The 12448-nt window shown below is 41.1% G+C and overlaps 1 protein-coding gene across 7 annotated transcripts in view; it reads right to left on the minus strand.

Moving 5' to 3' along the window:
• Window positions 1–12448, minus strand: part of MYRIP (myosin VIIA and Rab interacting protein) — a 409223-nt gene that overhangs the window by 275232 nt on the left and 121543 nt on the right. The window lies entirely within an intron of this gene.

The following is a 12448-nucleotide window of genomic DNA, read 5'->3' on the forward strand; positions in this document are numbered from 1 at the left end:
CTGGCTATAAGGCTGACAGATGCCCATAACAAGGTCAAGTGACACATAGTACATTCAGATGGAAAGTGCCTCAAAGGAGTAAGGTTCTGGTCTGGAGTAGGCCCAGAGTTACAACGGGGAAGAGAAGAAACAGCCACCATCCAAAAAGGCTTTGTGGAAGTGGTGTTCTTGGAGGAGAGGCATGCTTCAAGCAAGACAGCAGTGACAACTCTCAGAGAAGAGGCTGAGGATAGGGGGTCTCTGTGGTTGATGGTGATGAGGTGATGAGCTCTGGGGGCAAAATAGAAAGGTTTGGGGGAGATGAAGTTTAGAGGGGGAGTCAGAGCATAGGCTGACCCAACTACATGGGGAAAGAGCCCAGAGATGGAGAAGGTTTGGCCTTGTGGGCATGAGGGAGATCAAAGGTGATGAGAGGCTTGATGGGAGGCCCTGGAGGCCTCTTAGGGGACAGTGAGTAAGGAGTTCTAATTACAGCATGCCTCTTGATACTGGTCTCTTAGTGGGCAGAGTTAAGACAGCAGTGGCCTGGTCTTCCATGAGGAATAGGACATTTCTTCAAATTCTCTCAGACATCACAGAGAGCTGTACTTCCACACTGGAGCACTGACCCTTCCATTAGGTGATAAATTCATTTTGGAAGGTTAATTAATTCAACACATACTAAAACTGTTGTGTGCTATGCACTGTTCTAGGCACTGTTCTAGGCACATGAACCGTGTCACTGAACAAAAGAGACAAAGAACCCTGCTCCCAAGGCACTTACATTCATGGTATTAAATAACGAATAAGTAAATTATATAGTATAACAGAAATGATAAGTGCTATGGAAAAAAGAAAAGGTAGAACTGGGCAAGGGGAAATCTGGAGTGTTGGTGGTGAGCGCCCACCATAGTAAATAGGGGGGCCAGTGTGAGAAGGTGACATTTGAGCAAAGACTTGAAGGCAGTACATAGAAGAGTGTGGCAGGGAAAGGGAAGCGCCAGAGCAAAGGTCCTACAGTAGGAAGCTTGCCCTTTGTGCTGGAAAAACGGTATGATGAGCAGGTGGCTAGAGATAAGTGAGCAAGGCAGAGAAAAGCAGGACTGTAGTAAAAATACTTATTACTCAATGTCATTAAACAGATGGCAACCATTCATAGAGAAAGAATCCATGTCCATATAGACAGCAGCACATCACACAAAAACAGTCTGAGTTGGAAGCCAGGGCTGAGGTAAGATTTGAATTCAGTTCTCCTCATTCATCATGGGACAGTGAACAAGCCGCTTCACCTCTTTGAATTTTGAGTTTCTTCTCTAGAAATAAGAAGTTGGAGCAGAGATCTAAGTTAGCACTAGGTTCTAAAACCCAAGCCTCAAGGGAATAGGGACACAAATTCTAAGGACAACTGGAAGTATTTGTCTCTATAGGTCGCTAGAAGCTTTTTAAAGCTTCGACAGAACAATCCTCATACAGTTTGCTATTAGCTGCAAGAGGCATACTTCATAACCTAACATCCTCAATTAATTTATTCAGAGTCCCATAGAGGGCAGCCCTGCACTTAGAAATAGGAAAAAGTCTGCCACTTAGCAATATGACTGTTGTCATCTATTGGGTCATGACGACTAGCACCATCAGAATGCATAACAAGACACCTGGGAAGTGTTTAATAAGGTGTCCGTTTTTCAACGTTTCTTTAGTACATGGAATGTGGCTTTACATCACAGTTAATACCAGCTCCTGAATGCCTGCTTTTTAAGTCTTTCTGGGCACTATACATGTATTATTTCACTTACTCCTCAAAATAATTCTATCAGTGATGAGCCCTCATCATTTTACAAATAAGAAAACAGAGGCCCAAAGAGTAGAGCCTGAGATAGGGATTCTTGTGCACATGATTTATTGCAGGAGTATTCTCAAAAGAAGGGGAGAAAGGAAACAGATTAGGAAAGGGGAAGGAGGCAAGTGGAAACATAGTCTCAGTGGAGTCTGCTTCAATCTGACCCCACTGGAGCTCTGGCAACTTGGATTATACTGCACAGCTGGTTCTGCTCTGAGAAGAGGATAGCTTTTCGCACCCTTTTTTAGTCAGTCATGTCTTGGGAAGCCACTCCACCCTCCAACAAGGGGGTTATAATCTCTAGGAAGAAAATTCTGATATGGGAGCAATTATGAACCATCAGCAGTCAACACTTTGAGACACTATGCTTTGGGAGTACTGGACTGGCAAGGTAGACATGGGGGAGGGCACCATAGCAAACACCAATAGATATCAGAGCACGGATTTTCATCTCAGTCTGTTTGCCTATCACACCTTAGGTTCTCAGGGAACTCAAGAGAGGGATTTGTTTGTATTTCTCAACAATGTTCACATACATAAATGTATAAATACAGTAAAATCAACAAACTAGGGAAAGAAATAATAAGGAAAAGAGATGAAAGGATCAGGAACAGAATGTGAACAGAATGAGGCTGACCTCTTGGGGACATCTGCTCTAACTCTACATCCAATTTCAGGCCAGCCTTAACCCTGGGATGCATCCCCAAATACAAAACCAATTTCTATCAAACACTAGAGAATAAAGTAGATTTTTTTGAGAATTTGGTGCAGAGTGGAGGTGTGAATTATGTTGCACATCATGCTGAGAAATTTCCTTACAAAAACTACCCTTCAAACATCTCTGCTCTGGTCTATCTAGACTGACCCTGGCCTGCCTCAGAACCACCCACTATTTTATAAGCACATCCTTGGATGGGGGTGCAGGGGTCACGGTGGTGTTTTAGCTCATCTCCTGCACAAATACACTGACCAGAACAGATAACTTAATGCTTTCATGAGGCATCAAATTTTCCTCCAAGCTTCCTGGAACACAGAGCCAAGAAAATTAAAAAAAAAAAAAAGGAAATATGGTAAACGAGTTAATTTTCTGTTATACAAAGAAGGAAGCTCACTAGTTCCTCACAGGAGGTAGCATTTTCTGGCACCTAATTCTAAATTAAATTTCTCATGTGGTGTTTATATTGGAAAATCAAGTAATATACAGGTCTTCCAATATTTTGTCTTCAAATATTTGGTAGAGAATGTGTCCCCATTAATGTCTATGTCAGTGTTCTATTTCCTCCTTTCCCAGCCCCTACTGCAATCCGTAATTAATGACTTTACATACCTGTTCATTTGTTTATTGTTAATTGCCTCCTCCCCTAGAACTCGGTGAGGGTGGGGCCTGGGTCTGGGTGGTTCCCCACTGCGTGCCCAGTTGCCCCACGGGGTCAAGTAAGCAAGCTGCCAGCTACTTCTTGAATAAATAGAATAGGTCAAGCATTAGGGGGATGTGGTCTGGCAGAAAAGGCATTAGGAACCAAAATCATGGGGTCAAAACAGTCTAGCGTAACAATCAAAACCAAATAGTTTGTGATGGAGAATATTTCTAATTAGTAAGTCATATTACTCAAACTTTAGGCTTAAAAATTGTGTTATATAACAGGGAGGTACACATACATACGTGTATACCTGGCATCCAAAGGAAACAGTTTTGAACAAGAAAACCAATATTGCCTTTTGTTTTTTAGATTTTCTGTTTTGTATGCAGTACTACTTCCTATTTTCCCGACAATGTTTAAGTCGGTGCCCTGTATCCTGCAGAGACGCTAGCAGGGATGAAGGAGCTGGGTCACGTAAGAGCTGAATGTAATCCAGGCCCACCTTTTCAAATACCAGAAACCTGTATTTCAGGTTTATATTTAGCAATGGTATTTGGTTATGGATTAAGCCTCGTCAAAAGCAAAATTTCAGAAACATTTATGAAGAAGTAAGTTTTTATGGTTGCTTTAGGTTTTAAATATTTCTGATCTTTAAACACTAATACCCATTCATCATCACAATATTTCCATATTACTTTAGAAAACCCAAACGCATGGACAATGGAGCTGACATGTTTTTGTATCTGTGAGTTTGACATTACTGGGTAAATAGCCCTGGAGGATATTTTGTCAATGCACCATGATACAGTTTTGCCTCAGACACAAGGAAGTGTTTTTAAGATTCCACTGTCAGAGAAAATGAGGCCTTATCATTAGGATCATGATTTAGCAACAACAAAGAAACTGAACATAGGACAGATGCTAAAAGATACATACCCTCTTTTAAAATACTTATTAATAATATATACTTGGTTAGTTTTCCCTAGTAAATATTTTATGGTGTTGAAATTACTAATTTGTTATAAAAATATCTTTTGTCATTCCCAAGAGAGTTGGCAGGACCTGAGGTTCTGAAACACAATGTTTAGCAATTCCTGTTGTTTGATATGATCAAGGCCATTGGGTATCTGTAAATAATTTTTAACTGCAATTGTCAGTGGTTCTTTGGTGATAAAACTGGCAATTCCATCAATAAGTACGTTAAGTCATATTAGGAGATCAAACCTATCCACTGAGGTCAAATTTCTCATCCTATATAAACATAAGAGAGTGTCACTGATAGACATGGGTGTTGCTGCCAACACAGATCATGAATGAATGGATGGAGAGAACCACAAAATCTTGCTCAACTCTCAGGCACTAAGTCTATTAAGTTTTTTTGGATATACTTCACCACTACTCCATAGAATCAACTACTTTCTCCCTGTTACGTACATGTCTCCACTAAATGGTGCCCTAACATAAAAACATTCTGTTAAGCACTTCACATTCATGATTTCTTTCAATTCTCTCCAAAGAGAGGTCTTGCCCCTCATTTCCAGATGAGAAAACAGGCATATCACAGTTTGTTATGACCATGTATTTTCAGGTCCATTTTCCCTGCTAGTAATTTGGGTTCTTCAAAAACTCAAAATGTTTTGTTTCTCTTTGGATTCTCCAAACTCAGCCAGTTCACTTTTATTCAACATACATATATTTCCTGAGTTCCTCCAGTGTGCCAGAAGTCCCTCTGGCCAGCCCTCACTAGCATACAGGGAACGTGAGTTGATGTGTTCTAATCTCCAACATTAAATCGATCCTTAGATGTATGTCTTATAAGTAACATACGTTACTGCAATTGGAAGAAATCTGTCAGATAAAATTGTCTCTTCAGGAACTTGGCAGTGTTTCAGACCTAGCAGCCAGGCTGATAATGACAGTGACTCAAACATCTGCAGGGAATCACAATGTTGTCAACAGGGGTCTGTCTGCACCAAGGCCTCAACAACATGGATCGTAGGGGATGTCAGAGGCAGCACAGGATTTTGACAGATGGCCAGATTTTAGGAACCTCCCTGGGTTTGCTATAGGATGGACACCAAATGCTAAAATGGAACTCAGAAAGGTGAAGAATTCAAGGAGGAAAAAAATGAATTGATATCAAATAATAGAGAGAGGCCCTGAAAAAAGTGAAAAGAGCCCAGGCTGTAGAGATCTAAGAGACAAACCTAAATGTGGGAAGAAAGGCAGATGTTCTAAGTAAGGACACAGCCCAGATAAAGAAGTCCACCGTATCTAGCAAAACGTTTGTGTAGTTTTAAAAATATGTATATACGTTTTGACCCCCAAAACTCTTTCTTTCTATCTTCAACCCTGGGCCAATTTCAAATGGAGACAGTAATTCTGGTCACATTTAGTGAAGGAAAAAAGATTTCTCTGAAGCCAGAAGAGTCATACCATATGTCAAGTTTTACTTAAAGCAAAATCCTAGGCCACTTACAGATCTTCGGAATAAAAATGTAAGACAACAAAACTGGGTGCCCCAACACATGCTGAAGAAATGTGAAATAATGTCCAAAACACACACTGCTGTTTAAATAGAAAAGATAACTTAGAATCCAGCCCCACCAGGTCCTACAGGCATTGGCAGTCCTTTTCAGAAATGTGGCTCTTTTTCTGGGTGCTAGGGCGGCCATCAGAGAGCTCTGAACGAAGAACACTGTATTATATGTTCTCTTAGCATCTCCAGCAGATGCTGTTGGAGCCACATCAAGGGTCCCTCACAACTTGGTGCATTTATTCCCTCTGTTGTCCTCCTTCTCTAGAAAACTGCCCTTGGCCTTACAGAATCCCCCTTGCCCTGGAGACATATCATACCCATCCACCCCAGGTCAGACTCTGGTTAATGTCTGAGGAGCTCAGGGCAGGGGAGACCATAAAAGACCAACTTGCCTTAAGGTGGGCAACTCTGGGGTATAAGTCAGTCTCTAGAGCTTCCATGGGATCAAGCTAAAGCTCAGTCTAGCTGAGACCTCATCTTCCCTGCCTTGGCCTGATTTGGACACCTCTCCTCCTATGAGCCCACTAAATCAGGGGCATCCAAACCCCTGCCTGAGGCTCTGCTTCTAGAGAATCCACCCTAGGCAGCATTATGATCCTTCTCCATCACCTGTCACAGCTGTGATTTCTCACTTTCTTCTGCCATTCTTTTTTTTTTAAATATTTTATTTATTTTTGTGAGTGAGAGAGGGCACGAGTGGGGTGGGGGGGGCAGAGGGAGAGGCAAACATGATCCTAGTATCCTGGGATCAAGACCTGAGCTGAAGGCAGACGCTTAACGAACTGAGCCACCCAGGCGCCCATCTTTTGCCATTCTTTGACTAACTCCCCCACTGGATATGAGCTCCTGTGCTCACCTCTGTATCAGCACCAGCCACAGGGATCTTCACTTCCTAAATACTTTTTTTTTTTAAAGATTTTATTTATTTATTTGACAGATCACAAGTAGGTAGAGAAGCAGGCAGAGCAGCAGGCAGAGAGAGAGGGGGAAGCAGGCTCCCTGCTGAGCAGAGAGCCCGATGCGGGGCTCGATCCCAGGACCCTGGGATCATGACCTGAGCGGAAGGCAGAGGCTTAACCCACTGAGCCACCCAGGTGTCCCCACTCCCTAAATACTTTAAACAGATCTTGTAGAAATCTTTCAGTCACTGACATTAATGTTCATTACAAATTTGTCATGTTGATGCTAATCAAAAGTGACACAGTGTTTCTGTGGTGGCCATGTTCATTTGAAAATATAATCAATTGCCAATTTACTGGCCATTTAAAAGTTACCTATTAATTGCCATGAAACCAAATGTCACCTGCCTCCTGCAGCAGAATGGGTGATAAAGGTTGTTCACTTAACTATATTTGGCAAGTTAGCTGCTTACTTTTGGTTATTAAACATTGAAAATCCCAAGAGGGACAGATTTATTAAAAATCTGGGTTGAGTGCTCACAAAGCTCTAGTATATGAAAACTTTAGGGCCTAAGCATTGTAGGCGTTGAGCTTGTTTTCATTCAGCAGTCAACACTGATGTACAGTGCATCAGTGGGTCATTTCTACCGAGGGCCTCCTGCTCTCTCTGTGCAATTTCTTTATTTTTTATACCATTTTTCAAAAGTGGGGAAGGGGAGAAAGCAACTCAGCATCAAACATTATGATGAAAGTGCAAAAATGCTACCACTTTGAACATAAAAGAGGCTGGGGGCCTAGGGAATGTACATAAAGATTCTGATAACATTGTTACAAAACTAACAGTGAGTTCAGTAAGATGCAATGGTACGTTATGAAGCACTTCTTTCCCAACAGTTGTCTTTGACAAGATGATGGAATTACCCACTTGGAGATTAGAGCATCAAATTCAAATTCAATAAACTGATCAAGGCTGGGGTTGGAACTGATTTCTTTGTGATCTCTAGGAAGTCCTGCCCCCAGGCAGCATGTGGCTAGGCTTGTGCCAAATTTTAGAGTACATTATTAATGTCAACACAAACATATGGCATTGAGGCATCATAATCCCAGCCAGAACATACTGTCCACAGTTATTTTTACTATACAAAGGAGACAAAAATGCCTTAATCAGGGAGGGGCTGGACACTCACTTTGCACAGTCCCAAGGTCACCTAAAGACAGACAAAACAGACGGCCATGGTGTCTCCAGACAACCTCTACAGCACAGACATTCCAACATCCACAGTTCTCATCATCCACTTTTCGCCATAATGTTTCAAAATGAGATGCTATCTGTTCAGTGACTTTATGCCAATGTCCTTATCCAGGCAAAATAACATCTCTGGTGTCAGTCACACAGGTCTGATATATACCAATGCACAAAATTCCATTAGTTTGCATGTCTCTTTTTATACTTGAGGACTATGATAGACATTGCTAAGTTCATAGATGCACTGTATGCCACCCCAGCTCTCACTTCAAGGGCATCGTTTGGTATCAGCCCTTGTCAGTAGTAACATGGTACCCAGCCCAAGCCTTGAACTACATCCAGAAGATGAAGGCTAATAGTTCTAACTACACAGTGAACTCTTCGCTAAGAGGTCCTGCTGAGAAGAGGGGTGGAAATCCTTTTTGTAAAAAACTGAAGTTTACTTTTATGGGTCTGTGAGTCATTTACCTTGCCCAGGACCTAGGACCTAGGGGCAATAGGGGCTCCACAGATACTGATGAATAAATGAGCTCCCAGGCAAACACAAAAGAAGGGAAAGCTGGACACTGTATTAAAAGGTGATGACCAGTACTGACCATGTGGAGAGAAGGTACAGAAGCCTGGAAGTTTTGGTCTAAAGAAATCACAAAGGAAGAGGTCAGGTGTAAATGGTAAATAATAAAAGTTGACCTAGACATTAAATAGTCTCAAGGTTTATGGGTTTTATTCTTTTCACTTCAATATGTTTTATGCAGCTATTTTATTTTATTATATTTTATTTTTTAAAGATTTGTTTACATGTATATTTTATTTTTTTAAAGGTTTATTTATTTACTTGATTTATTTATTTACATGTATGGAGGAGGGGCAGAGAAACCCAAGCAGACTCCACACTAAGAGTGGACCTGGCGTGGGTCTTGATCCTTTGGCCCCCAAGATCACAACCTGAGCCAAGAGTGGGAGGCTCAACTGACCATGCCACCAAGGAGTCCCCAGATCTCCATTTAAAAAGACTAGCTTCATTCCAGTCATGTTTAACCAAAAGTCCTCATGCCAACCACTCTAATAGGGGTCTGGGGGTGGATGCCAAAGGTGGTCAGTCAGCCTGCGAGACTGAGCCCTGCACTGGTTCCATTCGCACTGAACAACCAGCAGCTCTGGATCCAGCAGGGCAAAGAATATACCAGTCACATCAACAGGGGCATCCTTGTCCAAGAGGTGGCAACCATCCAACCATCAGCTGGGGCCTGTGTGCTCTGACGTGCCTGTTAGATTCTGGGACCCTGGTTCTGGGAGTCATCCCTGAGAGATCTGCTCAGTGTGCTGACCTTAAGGACCGCCCATCCCTGCACCCTCCCAGTCCTGGGCACCCACCCCCTCAGTGCCCATCTCCTCTTCCAAACTTCTATAGTGCTTTCTTTGGATGTGCTCCTTTGTGAATAAAAGGAGGAGGAAAATGAGCACTTTTACTTCTCACTAACTTTTCTTAAAAAATAAACTACTGTATGATTAAAGGAAATTTAGAAAATAAAGTACAAATTAAAACCAAAAATTATAATAAAAAAATTACCCAGAGGTAATCACTTTCAATTTTTAGCAATATTCCCTCTTGATCTTTTAAAAATCAATACAAATGCACATATGCATACCTGCACTTATTTACAAAGTTGGGGTCTTATTATATACTCGTTATCTTTATTTTCAAAATACAAAGGCAGTTTAATAAATAGTCACATTACTCAAGTCAGTTGGAATGAGAAATAAAATCAAGACTCTCCAGGCATGAGTTTTTTCTGGTCCAAAGGAGACGCGCCCATCTTTATGTAGAAAAATACGAGAAGGTTCAAAACAAAAATATCAACATGACAAAAATCTGACTGGGGTTTGGTACTTTTTAAAAAAGATTTTATTTATTTATTTGACAGAGAGAGATCACAAGTAGGCAGAGAGGCAGGCAGAGAGAGAGGAGGAAGCAGGCTCCCTGCCGAGCAGAGAGCCAGATGCAGGGCTCAATCCCAGGACCCTGGGATCATGACCTGAGCTGAAGGCAGAGGCTTTAACCCACTGAACCACCCAGGTGCCCCGTGGTACTTTTTAAAGTATATTTATTTCCTTATTTTTTCCAGGGTGATCAGAATCACCCTGGAAATCAGGGAAGGCAATATTTGTGATTTTTGAAAGTAACTCAGAATCATAACAGTTAAAGTTTAATTGCACATTAAAATCACTTTGTGGGGCACCTGGGTGGCTCAGTGGGTTAAGCCTCTGCCTTCGGCTCACGTAGAGATCTCAGGGTCCCGGGATTGAGCCCCGCTTTGGGCTCTCTGCTCAGCAGGGAGCCTGCTTCCCTCTCTCTCTCTGTCTGCCTCTCTGCCTACTTGTGATTGCTCTCTCTGTCAAATAAATAAATAAAATCTTTTAAAAAAAATAAAATCATTTTGTGGCAGTAACACTTCAAAATCATATCCTTCTGCTGATACAGTGGTACTTTCGCCCAGTAAAAAAGAAATTCAATTAATATGTGAGCAATTACAAGCTGGGAAAGATAGCAGCACTATAATAATCACATCTTCAGTTCATTTTGAATAAGAACAAAACTGCCAAAAATCACTACCTCAGAGAAAAAACTAGTGTTGTTAATAATTATTGCCATTGAAAGAGAAAATTCCAGGGTGAATATCCATATTTATTCCAAATTGTCTTTGTGAGTCATTAAGTCTGGCTCATGTGAATATAAGATATTGTATCATAAGAAGTAATTGGGGTTTTAACACGTTGCCAGCGTTTTGTAGCTCAGCGTTCTAGAAGTGAAGATACATGATACTGTCTTTGAGGTGATTAATGCTTAGAAATAGCAAAGACCCATAACTGTCAGTTATATTTTTACTGGCATTTTATTGCTCAGGAAGGTTGTAAATGCCAATGCTGCTTTACCCTAGGAAATGGAAATCATGCATTTATTAGAATTCCTTAACTGGCTTTATGGTCAACAGATGGCTCATGAATTATTCATAGGTATAATATAATAAACCATAGCAAAACCTCCGACCTGGTTTTATTCACAGCCAGGAGTCTCATCCATGTAGACAGCTCCAAGCGTCTCCCCTAAGGAATGAGTAAGAATTTCTTTCAAAATCAGATGCTATTACTAGTAGCCCAGGAGCCGGAAGGTGCAGATTTCTTTTTTTGCAAAGACAAGAGATTACCTTTGTATTATTTCCAAGACAGAATTTTAAGATGTTTCCATTTGGCTTTCTATTTGACTTACAATCTAACTTACAAATAAAGTATAGCAATCTCTACTACTATATATATACTATTATCTTTCTTTATTACATCTAAAAATCCTCCATTGTAATCATAAATATGCTAGAGAAATGAGAGAGGTGGGCACATTTATTATACCTCAATGCCTACACTCACAGTCTTCACCTGCCTGTCCTCACAGTTTTTACAGAATCACATTGAATTGCTGTAACAGTGAAGTCAGGCAATGTGTGTTAATCTCAGTTTCTCTCTGTTGATCCCAAATCTTTTGGCCTTTTTCCCTGTCTTTAGATTCCCCATTATGAAGTAGGTAGGGGAATGGAATTCAAAGTGGGGAAGTTTACTAATTTTCTTTCTTATCCCCTGGCGAGTAGGTAGGGAAAAGTGAAAAAGTATGGTAACAAGAAGTAGGAGTTTTGTTTCATTCATCATCAGAATTTAGGTTAAAGTATATATACACAGAAGATGCTATGGTTATTCTAAAAGAGTTTAAAATTCTTCTTAAATGTCTTACCTCTTTCCCTACTGGCATGTGAACCTCAGGTCTATGTTAGGAGTTAGTTGAAACAGTAACAGTGGTAACAAATATAACAAATAATAATAAGATCAGCTTTATATTAAGTAGCACCTACTGTTAAGGGTAATTTACATACATTATCTGGCCCTAAATTAACTTAGCCAGATAACTATGATTACCTCATTTTAAAATGAGAAGATGCAAAGCTCAGAGAATTTACCCAGCTTGATCAAGTTCACATACCTGAAGCTGTCTAGAGCATTAATGGAGGGCTTTACAATCTTCCATTCGCCCGTCTGATCCACTTTCCACTGTGCCCCCCAGGTGAATGACTCCAATGGACCACATCAGCTGACTCCATGGCCCTCTAATTCTTGGTTGGTTCGGCCAACTGGGAGCCCAGGCACTTGGCCAGAGGGAGAGTGTGGTCTATTTTCAGGGTCAGGGTGTTTCCTTCCTCCAGCTCCTTCTCCAGAGGACCCGCTTCATCCCTTACCCAGAGGTCACAGCACCTCCTGCCCAAAAATGTAGCCTCTCCCTCCCCTAATTCCATGCAAGAGATAGTAATGGCTATAGAGTACCATATTATTTAGGATTTCCCTAGGGCTTTATAAATAGGCCTTTTTGTGGTCCTCTCCTCAAATCATCCTAATCTGAGCATACTGTTTTCTGCTGAGACCCAAACTATGAGACCCAAAATATGCTATTTATGTGACATGCTCTGAGGATATATACTCTGTGCCTTCAAGAAGCTTTTATTCTGAGCGGTAGAGCAGAAGTAAACAAACACAGTAGTCATGTTT

Source organism: Lutra lutra, chromosome 1 (genome assembly GCF_902655055.1).
Source record: "Lutra lutra chromosome 1, mLutLut1.2, whole genome shotgun sequence".
Lineage (NCBI taxonomy): Eukaryota > Metazoa > Chordata > Mammalia > Carnivora > Mustelidae > Lutra > Lutra lutra.